At 43.2% G+C, this 25495-nt stretch overlaps 1 pseudogene; it reads left to right on the top strand.

The window, feature by feature from the left end:
- Positions 1–2005: 2005 nt before the first annotated feature.
- LOC136127306 (large ribosomal subunit protein uL23 pseudogene) lies at positions 2006–2472 on the top strand (annotated as a pseudogene).
- Positions 2473–25495: the final 23023 nt, after the last annotated feature.

Below are 25495 nucleotides of genomic sequence, written 5' to 3' on the forward strand. Positions count from 1 at the left end.
TTTTCAATAGATAGATGGAAGTAAAAATGAATATAAAGGTAAACGAGTATGTCTACCAAACGGGCCTGGAGCAGTGACACCTCAAGGACAACGAATATACTTGGTGTTAAGATCTTGGTTCTAAGTAATATTTTTCACTTGTTGGAGAAATGGCTAATTACAGGGTTAGTTACAGGCATGGAAAAATACAGGATGAGTCTGGAGCATCTTGTACAAGAAACAAGGAAGTGCTCAAAGAATGACAGGGACATATCAAAAGGACAAGAGCCAGCTTGAAGAGGCTCCAGTGGCCAAATTGGGTATAGCTTGAGTTGCAAAATAGATAATGATATATTTTTTAAAATATTCATTCATTTATTTATTTTGGTTGCACTGGGTCTTAGTTGCGGCAGGTGGTCTCCTTAGTTGCGGCACTCAGGCTCTTTAGTGTGGCATGCGAACTCTTAGTTGTGGTATGCATGTGGGATCTAGTTCCCTGACCAGGGATGGAACCCGGGCCCCTTGCATTGGGAGCATGGAGTCTTAACCACTGTGCCACCAGGGTGGTCCCAAAATAAATAATGATGTTAACAGACTATAACTCATTGGATAAAATATGAAATCATGAATTTATGTTGATAAAAAAAATCAATGAATAAATTTAAAGTTTGATGAAAATAGAACATTTACATAGTTTTGAAATATCTATCATAAAATATTGATTAATTACAAAATGAAAAAGAGTAACTTTATATCCCACTCAAATGATTCAAGAAAAAAATTCTTTGTACTACTGGCAACAATTTGAAAGAAATAAATACACAAGTCACAGTTATAGTTGGAGATTTTACCACTTATCTCTTAGTAATTAACAGAACAAGTAGTTGTTCTGTATTCTGATTGTGATATTGGTTATGCACATCTGTATATTTGCTAATATTCATAGAACAATACTGTAAAAAATCAGTTATACTGTATGATAATTTTTATTTTTTAATTAATTTTTATTGGAATATAGTTGCTTTACAACGTTGTGTTAGTGTACGATAATTTTTAAATAAAATAGTAAATAATAATATCTACATATATAGTTGGTGAGGAAAAATCTTAAATTTTCTATGGCTGGACAATCAAACTAAGACAGAAAGGAAAAAAAAAAATGACATGACCCCTTTATAGTAGGCCTTTCCCAATGTGCACTGTGCATCTACATTATACATTACCCAGACCTTCTCAAAGCAAGAGGATGAAATCAAACTTTGAGAAAAAGCTGGTCCCTTTCTTCAGATGCCAGCATTGTAATTCTATGATTAATATTTCTTTTTCATCTCATACAAAGGGTCACATTGACCAAGGGCTTGTTCTGTACGGGCATAACTGACTAAAAACAAAAAACAAAAGAACTGATGAACTGTGTGCACAATGCTAACCTTTCAATATGGTACATTATCTCAAAAATGTATAAAACTGTATCTTTAACTCCTGATCAATGGAGCAGTTCTCAGAGTTTCTGAGAATCTGTTTCCCGGGTTATAATCCTCAGTTTGTCTTGAATAATATTCTCTTTTCTTTCTTCTTAGCTTGATTGTTATTTGATTTTTCATTGACATAATAGAGAGAGTGGCAAAGTAAATCAATAAAGTAACTTTATACCATAAGGAGCTTGAAAAAGGAGCAAACTAAAACAATATTTAGCAGTAGGAAGGGAGTAATAAAGAACAGAATGGAGACAGATACAATATAGAACTGAAAAACAATAGAGAAAATCAATAAAACCAAGAGCTTTTTCTTAAAAAAAATTGACAAATATTTAGCTAGATTGACTAAGATACAAAGCAAGAAAAATTAAAGTATTAAAATCAGAAAAGAAATTGTTACCAAAGTTCATGTGCCCGATGCACAGTGAGGCCAAATAAACTGAAACATCGGAGTTTGAAGCAGAGAAAGGTTTATTGAAGTAGGACATTTCTACAGATTTTACAGAAATGAAAAGGATTATAAGAGAATACTGTGACTTTTCACAAAGATGGTGCTGAAAGCGAAGAAGGAAGCCCCTGCCCCTCCCAAAGCTGAAGCCAAAGCAAAGGCTTTGAAGGCCAAGAACACAGTGCTGAAAGGCATCCACAGCCACGCAAAAAAGATACGGATATCACTCACCTTCCAACTGCCCAAAACACTGTGGCTCAGAAGGCAGCCCAAATGTCCTCAGAAAAGTGACCCTAGGAGAAACAAACTTGACCACTATGGCATCACCAAGTTCCCCCTCACCACCAAGTCAGCCATGAAGAAAATAGTAGACAACAACATACTGGTGTTCATTGTGGATATCAAGGCCAACAAACACCAGATCAGACAGGCTGTGAAGAAGCTCTGTGACATTGACGTGGCCAAGGTGAACACCCTGATAAGGCCTGATGGAGAGAAGAAGCGTATGTTCAACTGGCTCCTGATTACAATGCTTTGGAAGTTGCCAACAAAATTGGGGTTATCTAAACTGAGTCCAGTTGGTAATTTTAAATATAAAAGTTTTCACTAAAAAAAAAGAGGATACTGTGATGAACAGTTTGCTTCAGGGAGAGGAACTGGGTGGCAGGGAAACAGTGAGATTTTACTTTTGGAATTTTGTCCCAAATGCATGAATAATATATTTAACCAATAACAGCAATAAACATATGAGCACAAGAATAGATAAAAATGAAAATAATTTATTAAAGTATAAATTATTTTTACCATATTTTCTAAAGTTTTTGCAACAGGCTTGTGTCACCTTCATGATTGGAATAAAAACAAAGCAGATTTTTTAAATGTTCGTAATGTTAGTATGCATACAATTTTTATTGTGTTTCTTTAATATCATATCAAGTCTTACCTCTTCTTTGACTAGAGGAATTTAGTGAAAACAGCATCTTCTCCTTGGCTATGAGCAGGAACTGGAACCCCTAAGTTTTACACTTCCAGGTGAGGAGACCTCAGCCTAAACTAGGAATGGAAACAGTTTAGAAACAGAAAAAGAAGAGTAGTTTCTCAGGGAGCCAAAGAAAGAAGATGTTGTCCTAGAAATAGGTTGGAATGTGGTGGCTGGACTCAGGCATTAGAACTAATTTTTAAGTCCCAGTGTTCAGGCAGCTGTCAGACAAGGCAGGCCAGAAGCCAATGGAAACCAGCTGGTAAAGCTGGAAAGAAGAAGCAGGCTATGTATGTGGGGTACGCAGGGTCGGCACCTTCACATACTGGCACAGCAGTGAGTTCTGTCCCCAAACTGAGTGAGAAAAGGGCTGGGCTCCAGTCAAGAACAACCAGCCAGGTCAAACTCTCTGGATTGACATCACCCTTGTGCCAAAAGAACGCAGGCATCTCAAACTGCCTTTTCATTTGTGCTGGATGGAGAGAGTGTTGGCAAGAGTCCGAATAGTTCAAGGCTTTGAGGCTTGGCCCTCTGGCCCGTTTCTCTCAGTGCTGCTATTTGCCCAGGCCAGTAAAGAATCCTGGTCTCTAAAGAGTCAAGATTATCTGAACAAGTCAGAATAGAATAACTTTTAAAAATGAACACTTTTAGTTTTAAAAATTATTTTTTCCATGGGCCATGTCGTCACTTATTATATTATAATAGCACATTTGTATAGGTTTTTTGTTTTGTATTACTCCCCAATTGGAATGTAAGCTCCTTGAGGACAGGGGACTTTTTCTGCTTCATTCACTGCTATCTTCTCAAAGCTCAGAAGGGTGCCGGCACAAACAGAAGATTTTAGTTGAGTTACAAAAAATAATCACTGCCAAAAAAATGTTACAAAAAGTTCAAATAGTAAAGTTCAAAATGTAAAATTTGAGTCTTTGTCCATATCTCCATCTAATTCTACTCTCCCAAGATAACCATTATAACATTTTTGTGTATACAATATTAATCCTAGAACAATCTGTCTTTTTATTTCTGTTTATCTTAAGCAGACCACAATGCCTGGCATAGAAGAAAGTACTTGATACAACTACTTGAAAGTTCATTGAATGAGTTGTAAGCAGTCTTGGAGTTGGGGTGGAGTGGCTAAAAAAAGAGTTGGCTGCTATAGGCTATTTCCCTGAACAAGTTAGGGTGAGTTCCTTGAGTTAAGCATCTGTATATCACACGTATCGAGGAGAGTGCCTGAACAGGACCAATTATTTATTAAGCACTTAGTCTATGACCCAACCATATAATGAGGAGAAAGGTTTGATTCTCCAGCCTGCTGCACTACTTCTGGCTTTCTTGAATTAGACTCCTTGCCCTGTTAAACTGGCTCAGTGCCATTCTACCTGAGCATGCTGGCCCCAGGGCAGAACTCCCATCCCAAAGAGCTCTACATGCCTTTTGGCTGCTGGCAAGACAGAATGAGAAGACTGTCCCATAGGCCAACAGACACAGACACCCACGCTCATGCCCAGCATGTCTGCATGGAATGTTGCCCAGTTAGAACCTCTGAGAGACAGACATCTGTCAGCATCTCTTTGTGAGGGTGTCTCAGGGGATTTGTCTGAGTGCCAGCTTCTCTATAGAAAAGGCAGTCAAAGCCGGAAAAAGCCAGCCATTCAGTCACACTGAAAATACAATATTGAAGCATTAAGCTGGAATGTGACGATTTACAGCTGTCACACCACACTCTCTAAGTGAAATCACATTTTGTGCCAGACTTCCAAAGACATAATCACATGAAAACTATTTTTATTGCCTTGATGCATGGTTAAAAATAGTTTACCACAAATGTAAGAAAATCCACTATGGGATCTCTGTTGAGAAGCATAAATACAGGGAACAAAGTGGCTGTTTTCTATTTTACTTCAGGAAACATTTAGTTATAAATAGAGTGATGCACTAAGCATAGAAGAAGAGTGACTTAGGGTGGATTCCTTGCTAGTCAGTAACTTTATTGAATCAACAAAACTAAATCAACAAAACTAAATTTCCTAGAATCCACCTTAATGATAGAAAAATCTTAGTAGGCCTTTCAGGTTCCAATTAATCTTCGTTTTCTTCTTGACTTCTGCTTATTTCCTTACCAGATCTTTCACCGTCCAGAAGTTAAGTAAAATATTCCAATCTCTCACTGTACTTACTGCTGGGTTCTTATCACTGTGTGTGTGGTGGGGAGCTGGGGCAGGGGCGGGGAGTTCGTTGTAGAGAGGGCCTGAGTTCTCAGTACCCAAAACATTAAAAGTTGCCACACATTTCCTCAGGCCTCTGCACCGGCTGGTTCCTTGGTTTGAGAGGCTCTTTTCCAAATCTTTGAGCAGCTGCCTCCTCATCATTCAGGTTTCAGTCAAATGTCAGTCCTTCCTGACTATCCTATTTAATATTGCCCTCCTCCCATGACTCTGTCTCATGACATTTAGTCTTATTTTCCTCACACTACAGCATCTGAAATTTTACTTACTGGATTATTGTCTGTCTCCCTAGATAAGACCTAAGCACCATGAAAGCAAATACCCTGTCTGCCTTGGTTACCACAGTACTCCACCACCTTGAATAGTTCCTGGTATACAACAGGCTTTTTGTACATATTTATAATTGAATAGGTGGTGGCTGATAGATGGTAGTGGTTAAGTGTAAAACTTTGGAGGAGTGATTTGTTTAAGGATTTAAAAAGAGAATTTTAAATTTCCAGCCAATTACTGTCTTGCCAAAAAGAAAAATGAATTGGGATTATCATGTCCATTGTCAACTTCTAATTATGCCCTTAGCACTGGTTTCTGTACCAGGTGTGAGTGTATCACACACAGTGCATTTTACCACTTGGATTGGAGATCAAAGGAAATCAAAAGTCATTAGCAAATCATAGATTAACCATTACACATATTTTCCTCAATAGCTCTTGGAAGAGTCACCCTAAAACACGCTGTTATTCAATGAAATATGTAAATTAGTAATGAAAAAGTTCGTTCAATTAAGGTGAAGAGATACACGCGAATAGAGAAGACACATTTTAAAAGGATAGAAAAAGTCCCCGTTGAACTTAACAACAATAAGGTCGTTCTTTTCTTTAGTTCTCTGTAGTGAAAAAAACTGTAAGGATGGCAAAAACTGACATTTTTTTTTAATTGACATTTTATGGCTCTTGTGAATTGACACAAAGTAAAGGCATATATTTGCATCAGAAAAAAATTAACATTAGCAATCAGAGCTATCTCCTAAATGTCCGAAATATGACTTTGTTTATATTGCCTCTCTGAAATCTTAACTAGATTTTTTTTTTGACTATAGAAATTAAGTAAGAAACAGGGCCCTCAAAATAATAGCAATTGATTTAATTCCTCTTACCTTCACTATCCTCGTCTGTAAAATGGAGCTAATAATACTTATCACATAGAATGGATAATGTATACTAAGTGCCTAGCTTTAGTAGATATCCAATAAATATTATTTCGGGTTGTTGCTATTTTTTTAAAAAATAAATTTATTTATGTTGTTTATATTATTTTTGGCTGCGTTGGGTCTCAGTTGCTGCGCGCGGGCCCTCTCCAGCTGCGGCGAGCGGGGGCCACTCTTCGTCGCGGTGCGCGGGCTTCTCATTGCGGTGGCTTCTCTTGTTGCGGAGCACGGGCTCTGGGCACACGGGCTTCAGTAGTTGTGGCTCGTGGGCTCTAGAGCGCAGGCTCAGTAGTTGTGGCGCATGGGCTTAGTTGCTCCGCAGCATGTGGGATCTTCTCGTACCAGGGATCGAACCCGTGTCTGCTGCATTGGCAGGCAGATTCTTAATCACTGTGCCACCAGAGAAGCCCCTTGCTCTTTTTAAAATACTTGAAATCCAGAAGCCCTTTGGGCAGCATCTGGCCTTGAGGTCTCTGATCTGCTTCAGCCACTCTTAGCTCTATAACATATCCTTCCTGGGAGGTTACTCAGCAGGCACTGTGGGAAATAAGAGTTTGTTCTGATTGTAAACTGTCCCTGCTTGTCAGAACAATAACAACAACAACAAAATCAAGCATCATTTTCAGTCTCCTCTCCAGCACCAATTGTGCTTCAGTAATCTATCACTAAAGAGGTACCTGGGGTAAAACTGAACATGTGCATAAAGAGATTGTGAACCCATTTGGGTCGAGACTACCACTCCATCAGAGGCCACAGCAGTAGCAGGACAAAACTGAACCAGAGTAGTAATTTCAGGGATGCCTCTCCAACAAGAGGCAACTAGCTACATGAGAAGACCTCTGAGTGCCTCATCCTTCTCTCTGACCCCTTCCTGAGAACAGGGAAGGGGACAAGGTGTCCCAGGGTATGACTCAGCCTCTATCTGCCCTCTAGGGCACTAGAGTGGGAGGAGGATTAAAAAAAGTCCACTGATCTCCTCTGCCGTTAAGTCTAGCTTATACTGCAGGTGGAGAGCTTCGAACCAATCATGAGATTGACATTTTAGGTTTTGTTGTTTCTTTCTTTCTTTCTTTCTTTTTTTTGCAGTTCGCAGACCTCTCACTGTTGTGGCCTCTCCCGCTGTGGAGCAGAGGCTCTGGACACACAGGCTCAGCAGCCATGGCTCACGGGCCCAGCCGCTCTGCAGCATGTGGGATCTTCCCGGACCAGGGCACGAACCTGTGTCCCCTGCATCGGCAGGCGGACTCTCAACCACTGCGCCACCAGGGAAGCCCCCGAGATTGACATTTTAAACCAGACTGAACTGAGTTTTAGTTGTCAAGTCATAGAATCTGCCCAGGATGTCATTAAGGTACAGGTGAGGGGGATTTGCCACATCATACTTGAAAGTAGTAATCAAAAATAATAATACCGGGCTTCCCTGTTTGAGCCATGGTTGGGAATCTGCCTGCCAATGCAGGGGACATGGGTTCGAGCTCTGGTCCGGGAAGATCCCACATGCCACAGAGCAACTAAGCCTGTGTGCCACAACTACTGAGCCTGCGCTCTAGAGCCCGTGAGCCACAACTACTGAGCCCGTGTGCCACAACTACTGAAGCCCTTGTGCCTGGAGCCCGTGCTCAGCAACAGGATAGGACACCGTGGTGAGAGGCCCACGCACCGCGATGAAGAGTGGCCCACACTCGCCGCAGCTGGAGAGGGCCCGCGTGCAGCAACGAAGACCCAGTGCAGCCAAAAATAAACAAATAAAAATAAATAAATAAGTTTATTTAAAATAATAATACCTCACAATTACTGAGTGCTTAGCCTGTTCAAGAACTTTACATATATTGGGCTTCCCTGGTGGCGCAGTGGTTGAGAGTCCGCCTGCTGATGCAGGGGACACAGGTTCGTGCCCCAGTCTGGGAATATCCCACATGCCGCGGAGCGGCTGGTCTGTGGGCCATGGCCACTGGACCTGCGCATCCGGAGCCTGTGCTCTGAAACGGGAGGGGCCGCCTCTGCAACCAGAGAGGCTGCAGCAGTGAGAGGCCCGCACCGAAAAAAAAAAAAAAAAAAAGAACTTTACATATATTATCTTGTCTAATCCTCATAATAAGCTTGTGAAGTAGATCCATTACAATCTCCACTGGACACAAGAGGCAACTGAAGCACAGAGAAGTTAATTTGCCTAATTCAGACCCCAGCAGTCCCGCTCCAGAGCCAAGCTCCTGACCAACATGCTTTACTGCTTCTTATGCCCTGATAGGTTGAGATTTCTTCATAAACCAGTTACATATGTGGGCGCCATCATATATCAAGACCATGTAATGTGTCAGTGCAGAGTTCTCTTTTTTGCTTACTTAAAGAACAAAACCTCTCAAGATACAAATTTCAAGAAATCTTCACTATTCCAAGCAGTCTTTGTTGTTGTTTTGTTTTTTTTGTCTGTTTTGGCCACTCCACGCAGCTTGCAGGATTTAGTTCCCTGACCAAGGATTGAACCCGGGCCACAGCAGTGCAAGTGCCGAGTCCTCATCTCTGGACGGCCAGGGAATTCCCCAAGCAGACATTTTAAAGGCAAGACCCACCTGGGTTGTAGGATAAAGGCCAAATTCAATCACCTACCAAGAGGAGTTAAGAGGGCATCTGCCCTAATCTACTTTTGCCCCATCTCTCACTCTATTTTTTTTTTTTTTTTTGCAGTACGCGGGCCTCTCACTGCTGTGGCCCCTCCCATCACGGAGCACAGGCTCCAGACGCAGAGGCCCAGCGGCCATGGCCCATAGGCCCAGCCGCTCCGCAGCATGCGGGATCCTCCCGGACCTGGGCACGAACCCGCGTCCCCTGCATCGGCAGGCGGACTCTCAACCACTGCGCCACCAGGGAAGCCCTATTTTTTTCAAGTTTTAAAGGCTACTTTATTGGCCTTCTCTGGACATTCTTTGTTTTTTTTTAGTTATTTTTTTTTATACATATTAGTGTATATATGTCAATCCCGATCTCCCAATTCATCCCACCACCAGCTCCGGGACAAGGCAAGATTTAGACAAGAAAGTGAGAATGGGAGCAAGGCTGTGGTAGGAAGGGAGTACCAAGAAAAGGAGCCTAGGGGAGAAGAGAAGAGGTATCCGGAAAGGAAGTCTACAAAGCTGGGCTGGAGACTAGAAGACAGTGTGGCTTGCAAGAGAAGTTCAGTATGGAAGGGACTGGTGTCTAGAAAAGCAATTTGAGACCAGGTTAAGGAAAGGAGAAGTTCAGTTTGGGACATTTTTGCAGTGTTTGCACATTATATAGGTGGGGATATTCACCAGGAGAGTAAAAATTAGGACCTAAAGCTCAGCAAACTTTAAGGCTATGAATAATAAATGAAGAAGTCATCAGCCTATGAGTGCAAGAGAAAATCGTTGGAGTAGATAAACGTATTTAGCAAAGAGGGCAGAGCAAGATGAGAAGGCAGCCAAGAACAGAATCTTAGAGATCACCTATATAGGGCAAGTGGAAAAAAGAAAACAGTGAAGGATACTGAAAAAGAACTGTCAGAGAAGTAAAAGGAGAATCCATTGAGGGGGGATCACAAAGGCCAAGAGAGGAGAGATTCCAGAAGGCAAAGACAGTCAACATGGCAAAGAAGAATGAAAAGTGAGTAGAAGTCATTGGGTTTTGCACTTAGAAATTGGTGACCTTTGAGAGGGAAGTTTCAGTATAAGAAAGATGCTTCTCTACATCTTGCAGAAAGTATACAGCAAAAGCCATCACTAATTTTCATAGTAGTTGTCTCAGTCATTGTCCTAGTCAGCTCAGGTTGCTCTAACAAAATACCATAGACTAGGTGGCTTAAACAACAGACATTTATTTCTCACAGTTTTGAAGGCTGGGAAGTCCAAGGTGTCTGCTGATTCAACTCCTGGTGAAGACTCTTCCTGGTTTGCAGATAGCTGTTTTCTTGCTGACTACTCACATGGCAGAGAAAGAGAGCTCTGGTGTTTCTTCCTTTTCTTAGAAGGGCACTAATCCCACCATGGAGGCCCCACGCTCATCACCTCATTTAAATCTAGTCACCTTTCAAAGGCCCAACCTCCAAATAGTATCACAGTAGGGGCTGGGGGGAACATAAACATTCAGATCATATTAGTCATAATTCTTTGGGTTGCAAGAAAGAGAAATTCACTTTAAACTAGTGCAAGGAGAAGGCATTTTAGCAAAGCCCCAAGGTAGCCAGTATACAAAGGGAAAGGAAAGAGAATCTGGAAAACCATCAAGAACTGTGATCCTGTTAGTCCTCTTACTATCTCTCATCTCTGTTTCTCTCTGCACAGCTGTTGGTATCCCCTGTCTTTGAAGCCTAGCTTTCAGTGTTTTGACATGCATATGGCTAAACATGGCCATTCCACAGCTTCTGAGAATGCACCTTCTCCACTCAAGCAACATGCAGATACTGAAATAGATTTTCTCAAATCCAATCATAGTTCCTGATGGAACTTGTATCCCTGAGCCAATTCCACCTTTGTCAGGCTTTAGAGGAATGTGACAATAACCTTATCTTTTTCACCTTGTTTGAATTGGGTTTCTATCATATGCATTTGAAGAGTTCAGAATTTCTGACGGTAAAAGTTATTAAGCCCCAGAATGCATTCCAAGAAAGGCTCTCTTTCTAAAGAAACTCTCCAAGAATTGTCTAGAAAGGACAGTTCTTTCCTTTAAAGGGCCTTTATGTCTAGATTTTTCCCTCTGATTTCAAAAGCAAGTAACAAGAAATCAATCAGTTGTCTCATCGTCTCCCTGGGGAGGCAGACAGATGTTATTATCCCATTCTGACAGGTACAAATGGGCACAAAAATACTGAATTATTTTCTTTTGCTATCCATCATGTCAAGAGGCCTGCTAGGAATGGGAAACCCTTTTTAGCCTCAAGACAGCACTTTTCCTTTTAAAAAGAAAACTGCAGGGACTTCCCTAGTGGTCCAGTGGTTAAAAACCCGCCTTCCAATGCAGGGGACACAGGTTTGGTCCCTGGGAACTAAGATCCCACATGCCACGGGGCAACTAAGCCCACGTGCTCTAGAGCCCATGCGCCACACCTAGAGAAGCCTGTACACCGCAATGAACATCCCGTGTGCTGCAACTAAGACCAAATGCAGCCAAATAAATAAATATTTTAAATAATAAAAAAAAAGAAAACTGCAACATATGGGAAAAGAATCTAAAAAATAGTGGATATATGTATAACTGATTCACTTTACTGTACACCTGAAACTAACACAACATTGTAAATCAACTATACTCTAATAAAATTTTTTTAAAAAGAAAAAAAAACTGCAACATATGAATACTTAACCAAGAATGATGGTTAACTTCTAGAGCTCATTTATTCCACCGAAGTAAACTCTAGCCACCCCTTAGTCAAGCATCCTGGATAGCTTCAGGCAAATGAACCCCTGAGCAGAAAATATGATTGGGAATTAGATCCTTTAGCTTTTAATCTTTTTCACCCATTTATTTCTGTATACCTTTTCTGCTCTGAATAATCTTTCATCATTTATTCTTCAGGGAATTCAAGCATTGGGTTGCCTTTTTTTTTTATTTTTTGCATTGCCTTTTGAGATCTGGTTGTGAGGCATGTCAAGTCCTTTGGTAAGAGCAAGATTTCCAACTGTAAGAAAGGTATTTTACTAGTAACAGCTGCTACCTCTGGGGGATGGGATTGTGTAGAAGTTTTACTTCCTAAATTAAATATTTCTGAAATGTTTGAAATTTTTCAGTAATTATGAGTTGCTTTTGTAATCAGAAAAAAAATGTAAACACATATTTCTTTAAAATGTTCAATGCCAAAAAAAAAGAAAAAGGCAACCCAACAAAAAAGAAAGATATTTTACCTATGGAGCTCTCCAAGGGTATAGTATTTCTCTATCATCTAGTACATTTTGTCCTTTTTATCTTCTAATGATTAAATCCTATGTTTTTCTAAAAATTGTAATGTCTTAACCAAATTTTAATAAGCTCAGGTCTCTGGCTCCAGTCGTCCTTTTCAAATCATTCCCCACACTGTTACCAGAGGGATCTTTCTTAAACAGATCTGAGCAAGTCACATCCCTGCTGCAAATTATCTGAGGCTCCTCCTCCCCCGCAGACTCCAGGGACTCCATGAATCAAGCCCTACCTACCTGCTTCTCTAGGCCCATTGCCCTTTACTAGTCACCTTGCTCTTAAAGCTTCTACGATACCAGACTAAGTTTTAGGAACAGCATTTCAAGGCCCAGACTGAACCATCTCCATCTCTGCCTAGATCAGAATGCACAAAGACCTCTCCAAAAAGCTTGACTTTGCTGGGGCTGGGCTCAGGGGTGCTCCTGTCAGTAGGACTGAGGTCATAGAGACTGAGACACAAGAGTTGGCACTAAGGTGGGTGGAGTGTCTTGCAACAACATGGACAGACACAGAGGGTATCATGCTTAATGAAGTAAGTCAGACAGAGAAAGACAAATACTCTATGTTATCACTTATTTGTGGAATCTAAAAGAATAACACAAACGAATGTATATAACGAAACAGACTCACAGACATGGAGAATAGACTAGTGGTTGCCAGTGGGGAGAGGGAAAAGAGGACGGAGAGGCAAGATAGGGATATTGGATTAAGGGATACAAACTACTATGTATAAAATAGATAAGCTACAAGGATATATTGTACAGCACAGGGAAATGTAGGCACTATTTCATAATAATTTTTTTTTTTTTTTTTTAGTTTTTTGTTTTTTTTTTGCGGTACGTGGGCCTCTCACTGTTGTGGCCTCTCCCGTTGCGGAGCACAGGCTCTGGATGCACAGGCTCAGCAGCCATGGCTTGCAGGCCCAGCCGCTCCGTGGCATGTGGGATCTGCCCGGACTGGGGCACGAACCCGCGTCCCCTGCATCAGCAGGCGGACTCTCAACCACTGCGCCACCAGGGAAACCCTCATAATAATTTTAAATGGAATATACTGTATCCAAATATGGAATCACTATGCCGTACACCTGAAATAATAAAACATTGTAAATCAACTATACTTCCATTTTAATAAAAGGTGGGTGGACTGCCATCACCTTGCTGATCCTCTGTGACCACCTCCTCACTCCTGTCTTTTTTTTTTTAATTTTTATTTATTTATTTATTTTTAGCTGCTTTGGGTCTTTGTTGCTGTGCGCGGGCTTTTTCTAGTTGTGGCGAGCAGGGGCTACTCTCCGTTGCAGTGTGCAGGTTTCTCATTGTGGTGGCTTCTCTTGTTGTGGAGCACAGGCCCTAGGCTCGCAGGCTTCAGTAGTTGTGGCACGCAGGCTTCAGTAGTTGTGGCTTGTGGCTTCTAGAGCACAGGCTTAGTAGTTGTGGTGCACAGGCTTAGTTGCTCAGGCATGTGGGATCTTCCCAGACCAGGGCTCGAACCCATGTCCCCTGCATCGACAGGTGGATTCTTAACCACTGTAACACCAAGGAAGTCCCCTCACTCCTGTCTTAACAACAGCAGAATCACTAGCACATCTCTATATCCCTTGATATTGGTTTTCTCTGTGATTTTAAGGGCTTGACATAACTCTCTGGTGGCTGCTGTGATATCTGCTACACGGATCACCTGGTATTTCTAGCCCAGAAGTAAACTCAAAGTGAGTGTCATGTAGAGCAGAGGCTGTGTTAGCTTAACTCTACCAGACCTCTTGAGTTCCTGTTGTTGCTGAAGGATCAGGAAGTGAGGGTGGAGAGGGGGGAAGGAGAAGGAGGAAGAGAGGCCGCACCAGAGTAGTTCTGTGCCCCAAAAAACTGTCTTATCAAAGGCCACCTTGTTCCTTGCCTGCTCTTATTATGCAATAATTGGAAGCACCCAAGCTTTTACTCCTCTTGGTCATGCATAGTGTATTGAACTGGAGGCTCTGTAAGAACACAAAAAATATGTGCTAGTGATTGCAACTGGGACAAATATGCAGATAGGTGGTCAAGATCTGGAAGGGAATTAGCCAAAAAATAATTAGTAATGTGTCAGGTTAGTGGTATTATGAGTTACTTCTTCTTTTAAAAAATTTAAAATAATTTATCTTTTAAGTACTTGTTAAGAGAAGATGGGGCAGGGGAAAAAGAGAATGCTGCACCTTTGAGACCTGAATGTCTAGGGCATAGTGTAATGGGATGTATATATATATGCACCATCATAACCCATCCCACTCCACAAGTCACCATGGAGTTCAGCCTAATACTCCCATAGAATTGGAAAGTCGTGGAAGGTCCCTTTGGGGTACTTTAGAGACAGTTTAATCCAATTCTTCCTTTTATAGAAGAGAAAACTGAGATCCAGAGAGATCAAGTGGTTTTCTAGGGTAGCACAGTTAATTTGTGGTAGAGCTGAAAGGAGAACTCAGGTTTCTTACCTTTTAACCAATGGAAGGAATAATTTTATTCTTTCTTATTACTGCCTTTCAAACTCATTCTGTCAACTCTCCCTTCCTAGCCCCTTAACCTACCATCTTTGGTCCTCCAGCCAGCCTCTCACCTAGCTCTCAGGTGAGAAAAGGTATCAGTCTCTCTACACCACAACTCAGGGGACTCAGGTCAGATTGTCCCAAGAACTCTCTCACCATACTCTGCTCCAGGTCCCAGCCACCTCAGGGCATGTCTTCCATTCAGCACACATCCACCTGCGATGTCAGTCTCCCCTCTTGGCAGGTCCCTATTCTTTACGTTCCCTTGACCAAAGATAGAGGAAAACCACAGCTCTCTGTTAGTTCTCTTCAAAACAATCCTCACTTTTTAAACGTCTCCTCTTTTTTTTTTTTAAACATCTTTATTGGAGTATAATTGCTTTACAATGTTGTGTTAGTTTCTGCTGTATAACAAAGTGAATCAGCTATATGTATACATGTATCCCCATATCCCCTCCCTCTTGCGTCTCCCTCCCACCCTCCCTATCCCACCCCTCTAGGTGGTCACAAAGCACCGAGCTGATCTCCCTGTGCTATGCAGTTGCTTCCCACTAGCTATCTGTTTTACATTTGGTAGTATATATAAGTCCATGCGACGCTCTCACTTCGTCCCAGCTTACCCTTGCCCCCCAACTGTGTCCTCAAGTCCATTCTCTACATCTGCGTCTTTATTCCTGTCCTGCCCCTAGGTTCATCAGAACATTTTTTTTTAGATTCCATATGTATGTGTTAGCATACAGTCTTTGATCTTCTCTTTCTGACTTACTTCACTCTGTATGACAGACTCTAGGTCCATCCACCTCACTACAAATAACTCAGTTTCGTTTCTTTTTATGGCTGAGTAATATGCCATTGTATATATGTGCCACATCTTCTTTATCCATTCATCTGTCGACGGACACTTAGATCGCTTCCATGTCCTGGCTATTGTAAATAGTGCTGTAGTGAACACTGTGGTACATGACTCTTTTTGAATTATGGTTTTCTCAGGGTACATGCCCAGTAGTGGGATTGCTGGGTTATATGGTAGTTCTGTTTTTAGTTTTTTAAGGAACCTCCATACTGTTCTCCTTAGTGACTGTATCAATTTACATTCCCACCAACAGTGCAAGAGGGTTCCCTTTTCTCCACACCCTCTCCAGCATTTATTGTTTGTAGATTTTTTGATGATGGCCATTCTGACAGATGTGAGGTGATACCTCATTGTTAAACCTCTCCTCTTGATCATCTTTTCTCAGACCAAAAGTGGGAGTGGCAGGCTACAGATCTCAGAACCAATCTGGGGGCCACCCCCTGAGCAAGTCATGCAAACACCATCTGACATGTCTTCTTATAATATGAGGGTACTTGCCATCTATTATTCTAAGCTGTGAAAAGAAGAAAAGAGGGAAATCTCAGTTAACATCTTGTTACAATTGTATCTATTTCTTTCCAGGTGTCTTTGTTTCTCAATACATTCCAGCTGTAAGTTTTTCAATTTGATTTTTTATTACGTTATGCATTCCGATGAGAACACGTCTCAATTTTTTTTACTTGGTTAGACCCTGTTGTGGGCCAACTTCTGTCTCCCTCCTTCCCCTCAGCTGAGAGACTATTCAGTGGCATCTGCAGGCTCAGGCTTAATCTAGTCACTGGACAGAATCCTCAGCAGAGGCAAGAGGAATTGATGGCACTTCCATCCCTCACTCTACGGGTTCTTACCAAGGCTGTTGCTGATCTGCACTCACGTCCCGGTCCTATCTGTTAACTGACCTTCAGTCTTATTCTTGAGACTCAGCCCTGCTGTGGACTCCAGACCTAGTCCATGGATTTCAGCCTAGTGCCTTAGATCCAATCCTTATACTCTGCCGAGTCCTGATCCCCCTGCAACTGGCACACGCGTGCCCCTTTCAATTCCCCACTCCTTGAGACTGGACTGTCCCTGAACTTTAGTCCAGTGGCTGGAGTCCTGCTACCTGCTGACCAGACTTATCTGTTCATCTGAAGTCCTGAGTATCTCCTATCTCAGAATTTTTCTCTCTCCCATTAAGACCTGTCAGGTCCCGTTTGGCCCCAGGAACGAACTGCTTGCCCATGCTACTGCTCGTTGGTCGTTCCTGTGCCCTCCCAATGGCAGATTTGGCCTGCCCAGTACTGTTGCAGTTGACACTGTGTCCCCTGGTGGTATCAGATCGCAGTCTTTTCCTCTCAGTGGCCCTAGGCCATGATAGGACTCAAGCCAGGCATGAACCATTTCCCCTGAGTAGGATGTTTTATTATATAACTGCTCTGAAGAACGGTGCAACCCTTGGGACCAAATCAGAACAGCCTTGTGTAGTGAGTCATTTGAGGACAGATCATGGAGTCACCTGCAGTCTCTACTCAGGCACAGTCAACCTGGATCAGAGACTGCTGAGTACTAGTTAAGTGAATGTGTGTTTAATGGACATTTATTTTGCCTGTTCAGCATCCCTTCTGGTCTGGTACCATAATTTTTCCTTTCCTATTCTCAATCCAGCATTCTGGTAGGGTTAACCCAAACCCCAGCTTTACCCCCTGGCCAATCAGAGCAACATGACGCTCCTCGGACTCAGTGATTACAGTGATGTGCATGTGACCTAAGCTGGGCCAATGACAGTCTTACCCGGAAATGTTACTCGCCCTATCAGAAAAGAAGTGCTTTCTGCTGGGGTTACTAAATTGATAGAATGTAACCTGGAGCTACTGTGTGCCATCTTTGACACCACATAGGAAGAGACTGCCTGGTAACTAAGTCAACTTAGAGGAAAACAAAACTGAAAGAGAAAGGAAAAATTGTTACAACATTGATCCAATCCTAATGCCAGCAATCCACCAATGGATTCCTTGGTTTATAAATCAAGAGATTTACTTTTATTGTGTAAGTCAGTATGAGTGGGTTTTCTATTACTTGAAACTAATACAGCTGGCAAAAAAAAACTGACTGGTATTTCCTTCTGCTTTACCAGCTGGGTAAACCTCCAGGAAGGAAATACACCAAAGAAAAGCCAGTTGAAAAAGTGTTCAAAAATGTATTCTTTCATTCATTCCACCATTCCATTTTATTTTATATTTATTTACTTTTGGCTGCATTGGGTCTTCCTTGCTGTGCGCGGGTTTCTCTAGTTGCGGCGAGTGGGGACTACTCTTTGTTGCGGTGCGCATGCTTCTCATTGCAGTGGCTCCTCTTGCTGCAGAGCATGGGCTCTAGGCGTGCAGGCTTCAGTAGTTGTGGCACATGGGCTCAGTAGTTGTGGCTCACAGGCTCTAAAGCTCAGGCTCAGTAGTTGTGGCACACAGGCTTAGCTGCTCTGCGGCATGTGGGATCTTCCCGGACCAGGGATCGAACCTGTTTCCCCTGCACTGGCAATCGGATTCTTAACCACTGCGCCACCAGGGAAGTCTGGGCTAGTGTATTTTAGAGGGATTTAAAAAACAAAAAGAAAAGTGAAAAAACTTGGTCACTACTTCCAGAGATTCAAAATCTAACTAGAGGAAGAGATAATGTTAGAGAGAGAGAGAGACAGAAAGAGAGAGAAAATAAGCTGTCATGTGACTGGTAGAAACCTTGATAACTGAGAGGAAGGAGATAATTTCCTCTGGGGTGAACAAAAAAGGCTTCGTGGAGGAAGTGGAATTTGGACTGTGAACAGAATTTTTGATAAGCAGAGATTGGGAGGAAGAGTGTCCCAGAAAAATAGAAGAGTTGGGGGAATGACAAAATGCATGGCTATGCCTATGGAATTACAGAGCATATCAACATGGCTGGAGTTGGTATCCATATAGGAGAAGGTGCAGAAGTTAGCTGCTACCAGACCTGGGGTGGGGGGTGGGGTGCTGAGGCATGGAGCTTCTATTGTATTCTCAGGGAATAGAACCTTCGAATAGAATGAGACAAAGGGAAACTTTGAATGCTTTAGGATAGTGTTTGTACAAGATGAAAGTTATGATTGATCAGAAATCACTTGGATCCTCTTTCAAACTACGCACTTCAACCAGATGTCCCTAGAACACCTGCTTCAGTGAACCACTGTAACTGAGAAGTGCCTGTTATAACTCTCAGCCAGGAACATGAACAATGGTTGGGAAACATCATCCCAGAGGCAGAAACACTATTTCAGAGACTATTGTGTGTGGTCAGAAGGGCACCAGGATCAGTAAAGCTGTTTTAAAAAAGGAGTTGGGGGGAGGTGATGGGGAAGGACCTGAATTCATCCCTCACTTAGACTTCTTATAGTCATTTCCTCCTAGCTGCTTTCTCTGCCTCTGGTCCTGCTCCATTTCAAACTATTTTATATTTCATGGCCCGATTAATCTTCCTGTCCTGATGCTGTCATTCCAACTCCAAAACCCGTTATGACAAGCCACTATCTACAGAACAGGCTGAAGTTCTTTGATTTCCCGTAGAAGGCTCCTTTTGAATGAGGCTGCAGCCATCTTTTAAACCTTGCTTCCTGCTATTTGTCATCAGGTATTTTCTAGTCCAGCCAAGCAACTACTCAAGAGTCCCTTGCTTTCCTGTCTCCATGCCTCTTTCATGCTGCTCATTCTGCCTGGAGTACCATTCCACATTTCCTTTCTCATCTATCTTCATCTTCTCCGTCCTTGAAGGCATAGTTCAGATGCCTTTTCTGAACCCCTCTCTCTCCCACCCTGCCTTTGATAATGTCTCTGCATTCTGAACTCCCACAGAACTTTACCTATATCTCTCTTTAGTCATGCATAATTTGCTTTTTTAAAAAAGACTCCACAGTTATTTATTTATTTATTTTAAATTTATCTATTTATTTATTGATTTGGTTGCGCTGGGTCTTAGTTGCGGCCGGCGGGCTCCTTAGGTGTTGCATGCGTGTGGGGTCTAGTTCCCTGACCAGGGATGGAACCCAGGTTCCCTGCATTGGGAGCTCAGAGTCTTAACCACAGTGCCACCAGGGAAGTCCCCACAGTTATTTATTTTTAAAAAATCAAAAATTTAAAAACAATATAATACATAAAATAAAAATCACACATTTTCCCACCATCCAGAAACACCAATTTTTAAGCTTCATATTTGCATTCGTTTTCTTTTTTTTTTTTAAATCTGTTATTTTATTTATTTATTCATTTGGCCTTACTGCACAACATGTGGGATCTTAGTTCCCTGACCAGGGATGAAACCTACACCCCTTGCATTGGAAGTGCGGAGCCTTAACCACTGGACCACCAGGGAAGTCCCTTTCTCTTTTTTTTAATTGAAGTATAGTCGCTTTACAATGCTTCAGGTGTACAGCAAACAGATTCAGTTGTGTATATATACATATTGTATATATACATATTCTTTTTCAGATTCTTTTCCGTTATAGGTTATTACAGGATATGCATTCATATATATTTTTTTTTCCCTTTGGCCACGCCGGGCAGTATGCAGGATCTTAGTTCCCTGATGAAGGATTGAACCCACGGCCTCCAAAATGGAAGCATGGGGTCTTAACCACTGGACTACCAGGGAAGTCCCTGCATTCACCTTCTTAAAGGAAGGAAAACATTATAGATAATTTTATAGTCTTCTTTAACCACATACTCTCCCTCTCAGTCCCATTTCTGCTCTCAATGTCCAGTGGAAACTGCCACCATGAGTTTGGTGTGCATCTTTCCATTCCATTCCCTGTAATTTTTTTTTTTTTTTTTTTTTTTTTTTTTTTTTTTTTTTTGCTGTACGCGGGCCTCTCACTGTTGTGGCCTCTCCCGTTGCGGAGCACAGGCTCTGGACGCGCAGGCTCAGCGACCATGGCTCACGGGCCCAGCCGCTCCGCGGCATGTGGGATCTTCCTGGACTGGGGCACGAACCCGTGTCCCCTGCATCGGCAGGCGGACTCTCAACCACTGCGCCACCAGGGAAGCCCTATTCCCTGTAATTTTATCTGCGAACACATATGTGTCCATCACCAATGGACTGTGATGTTGTGTGCTTTTTTTAATTAAAAAAAAATATTTTTTGGCTGCGTTGGCTTTGGGTCTTCGTTGCTGTGTCCCCTTTGAACCTGTGTCCCCTGCCTTGGCAGGCAGATTCTTAACCACTGCGCCACCAGGGAAGTCCCTATTGTGTGTATTCTTAAATTTATATTAATGGTATCATGATGTTTTTGGTTTTTTTTTTTTTTTTTTTGCTTGCACTGAGTCTTTGTTGCTGCACATGGGTTTTCTCTAATTGCGGCGAGTGGGGGCCGGTCTTCGTTGCAGTACGCGGGCTTCTCATTGCAGTGGCTTCACTTGTTGCAGAGCACGGGCTCTAGGCACGCGGGCTTCAGTAGTTGCAGCCCCTGTAGTTTGTGGCACGCAGGCTCTCTCCTTGAGGCAGACGGGCTCAGTAGTTGTGGCACCTGGGCTAATTTGCTCCGTGGCATGTGGGAATCTTAGTTTCCCGAACAGGGATCGAACCCATGTCCCCTGCATTGGAAGGCAGATTTTTTTACCTCTGGACCACCAGAGAAGTCCCCTGTTTCCTTTTCTGATACTAAAACATGTTCACGATGGAGATTTTAATTCAGAAACATCAAAAGAAAGAACTTAAGATCAACTCTAATCGCAGTCCCTGTGTAAACTGCTCCTCTTGCCACCACTTTGCTCCCTTGTCTTCTCTCCAAGTACCCAATCAATGCTACCTGGGCTACCTGCAAAGTGTCACGGAGGTGTCCCAGAACGCCGAGGTCCCTTGGAGCATCCACTCTCTCTGCTACTGCCATCTCGAGTCTGTCTCTGCCAGCTTGCAGATCTGTGCTGCCCTTCTCTCTCTGGTCAGTAGGCAAATGCCTGTCCCTTTCTTATGCAAAGCTCTTTTCATTGGGGATCTCACAGCTGAGTTCCTAACAATTCAGTTCTTTCAGCAAGCCATCCAGAAGGGTACCTGGGCTCCTGGTGAGTTGGCTGTTTCCGTTTTAGTACACAGCCTTCTCCTTCCTAGGACTGAGTGGGGAGCAGGTTCAAATACAGCTTTATAAAATCTTCATAAACACCCTTTTCTAACATTCAGGCCCCGTGGCTGATTCTACCCTCTATGGGAACTCCTTCTTCAGTAGGGGATTTTTTCCCTTAAGGAATCCATTATTACTTTCCACAGCCTGTGTTTCATCAGGTGATGTTAATTTTAAAAACTCAAATTTTACGTACTTCTTCTGGACCCAAGAAAATCAAGGGAAGCGACTAAGTGTTTCAAGCATTCTGTCACAACAGTGCAGAGCCCAACTTGATGTCCGGGTTCTACACCAACCAGGACACTGACATATATATTATCTATCACAGTGCTGGCAAACTCCACCAAGCCACTGCCCTTACCACACACACCCCTATATGTTACTTCCTCCGTGAAACCTTTTCTCATCCCCCTCTATTCTCTCAGTTGCTTCCTTTCTTGTTCGCACTTAGATGAGAGCATTTATTACATAGTATACACACACACACCCCCCAGCTCTGAGAGGGCTGGAATCTATGAGCCACAATGTAGGATGAAGAGTAAGCATAAATATTTATAGGAGGGATGAGGGTTTGGGTGAGCCAGTCTACACTCTAGTGCTTAAATACCAGAAAAGGGACTTTCTACGCAAACCAAAAAACAACAGGGAGGTGTTCCATTTTCTTGAAGCAGGGCAATCTGTTTGAAAAATGTAGTGTGCCTTAAAAATGTGCCAGGTCATTGTGTGAGAGTCGGATGGGAATGTGGCAAAACCAGTTAGGAAGTCACCCGCGGTGACCCTGCACTGAGATGTTAAGAGGTGCAAGATGGTTGCGGTGGCGTGGAGAGAGAGAACTACATCCAAAAGGTAAATTCAAAAGAAATAATAACAAAAAGTTAGATTTGCTGAGTTCCCGCTATTCGCTAGGCTGGGCCAACACCACCAAGGTGGGTATGGTCTCATCCCCATCTCGCCCATGTTTAAAATGAGATTTGGTCAGATTGAGCGACTCTCTAGGGGTCTCACACCCGGCAAGCAAGCAGCAATGCTGAGCTTCCAACGCAGGTCATGGGGCTGCCGAGGCCTCCGCTGCCTCAACCCCAGTCACCCACTCCGCACTGCGCGGTGAGGGCCGTTTTCCCGACCTGAGGCCTCAGCTCCTCAATTCTTCACTAAGAGCCTTGCAGAGGGCACTGGAGTTCAGGGATGCTTTATCCAACTGCCAAGCCCTGTCGGGACCTTAGAGCTCAGCGGCTGCGGGCGGAAGAAGGCGCGTGGCGGCGGCGGCAGCGGCTGCAGGAGCTGAATCGGACCCCGAGGCGGAATCGGCTTGGTCACGGCGGGGCCAGAACGCGGTCAGCGCGGAGAGCGCCGGCCGCTCGCGGCTCTGCATAGTGAGCTGTGACGCTCGGCGGCCGCACGTGCGGGGGCAGTGGGGAGCCACCACTGACCGGAAAGGCCGAGTCAGCGCAGGCCACGCCCGCGGAGGCACGTGTGGAAGGCGGACGCGCGACTGCAGGACCCCCGCACCTTCGGCTCCCGCGCGCCGCGTCCGGGCAGCCTGCGCCGAGGGCTGCGCCTGCGGATCCCAGGCCATCCCGGCACCACCGCCCAGAAGAGATTAGGCGCAGGTTTTCGAATATCCCGCCCCGGGACTGGAATCTGAGACCGAAATTTGACATCTTGAAGTCGCCCCAAGCAACAGATGCTCTGTGCAGGTTTCAGTGGAAGCTCCTGACCTGTGAAAGGAGACAGGCTGTGTGTCTCAAAGACTGAGTGGATTTTGAAGATCAAAGGGACTTGCCCAGGAACAGAATTGGTTTGCCTGACCCAGTTCCCAAATTTAGTAAATAATAATGAAAACAAAACACTCACTTTTGTTTTTTTAATGCAAGAGCAAAACTTCTAGAATTCCAAGAGAAAATAAACCTTGGTTTCTGAGACAAAGTTTCAACAAGATGAGAGTGTGGCAGAGGGAACTTTCTAGAGATCCCTGATAAACGTGATCCCAAGGTCTTTCTACTGTTTCTCCCCACTTCTACAATAGTGGGGCCAGAACCCATTTTAGTAAAATAATGCTTTATCGTTTTTGCTCAAATTTATTTTTTAGTTAAAAATGATGCTATAGAAATTGCTGGGGGGTGGGGGGGTTGGAAATTACACCTAATTACAGTCCCTCAACCAGAAAGCACAATTACTATTTATTTATTTATTTATTTATTTATTTATTTATTTATGGCTGCATTGGGTGTTCGTTGCTGCCTGAGGTCCTTCTCTAGTTGTGGTGAGCAGGGGCTACTCTTCATTGAGGTGCACGGGCTTCTCATTTTGGTGACTTCTCTTGTGGAGCACAGGTTCTAGGTGCGTGGGCTTCAGTAGTTGTGGCTTGCGGGCTCTAGAGCACAGGCTCAGTAGTTGTGGTGCACGGGCTTAGTTGCTCCGCAGCATGTGGGATCTTCCCGGACCAGGGCTCGAACCCGTGTCCCTTGCATTGGCAGGTGGATTCTCAACCACTGCACCACCAGGGTGGCCCCAGAAGCCACAATTACTTTTGCTTCTCTCTTTACTTAATGTTCACAAAGAAGAGATTTTTACATAGCTGCAATAGAGCTATCACTATCTATTTTACTGTTTTCAGGTAATGTTATGTAAACATTGGTCCATGGCTCACAGATCTTCAGGATCATTATTTTAAATAACTGCATTATGCCCACCGCATAAACTGCTATCCTCCTGTTGGTGTGCTTGTAGGTTGTTTTATTTTTATTTTAAAAATTTTTTTGGCCGTGTTGGGTCTTCGTTGCTGTGCGCGGGCTTTCTCTAGTTGCAGCGAGCGGGGGCTACTCTTCGTTGCAGTGCGTGGGCTTCTCATTGTGGTAGCTTCTCTTGTTGCGGAGTACGGGCTCTAGGCCTGCGGGTTTCAGTAGTTGCAGCACGCAGACTTGGTAGTTGCAGCCCACGGGCCCTAGAGCACAGGCTTCAGTAGTTGCCACTCACGGGCTCAGTAGTTGTGGTGCGTGGGTGCTAGAGCTCTCGGGCTTCAGTAGTTGAGGACTGCGGGCTCAGGAGTTGTGGTGCATGGGCTTAGTTACTCCGTGGCTTGTGGGATCTTCCTGAACCGGGGGTCGGAGCCATGTCGCCTGCATTGGCAGGTGGATTCTTAACCACTGTGCCACCAGGGAAGTCCCTGTAGGTTGTTTTATTGACTGTAGGTTGTTTATTGCTCTTTACTTGTTTCTGATTGTCAGCCTTTGTCCTCCATTGGAAACGTTCTCACTGGGCAAAATGAGGAACCTTATGAGGAAAAGTGGCTGCCAACCATTGCAGTACAGGAAAGCTTATTTTCTTTTTAAGAGTTTGCATCATTTTCCCAAATAGTCTTGATATTTTATCCCACTTGGATAATCACAGCCTTTCTTTAATGCTGTAAGGTATACATTTTAAAAGACCAGAACCTTCCAGGAGTCTGACAGAAGTGGGATTCAGAGTTGTGTTGTGAGACATTTTCAGATTTTCTTCAAGCAGTTTGTGTTCAAGTGCCACTGTTTACTGTCTTCTGTATGACTCAGAACATGTTATTTAACCTCAATCTCAGTTTTCTCATCTGAAAAATTGGGATAATAATAGTACATACTTCATAAATTGTGAGAATTAAATGAGATCATATTTGTAAAGTGAGTGCTTCGAATGCCTGCACATAATGCTCAACAAATGTTTACTTATAAATAAATATTATTGTCTTTCTGCTATTAAAGAGAACAATGGCTTTATACTGAGTAGTGACAGACAACATCTGCCATGGCCACCAAAGTTGAAATGGTAGAAGTGTTT

The sequence above is a fragment of the Phocoena phocoena genome, chromosome 8, assembly GCF_963924675.1.
Source record: "Phocoena phocoena chromosome 8, mPhoPho1.1, whole genome shotgun sequence".
NCBI lineage: Eukaryota > Metazoa > Chordata > Mammalia > Artiodactyla > Phocoenidae > Phocoena > Phocoena phocoena.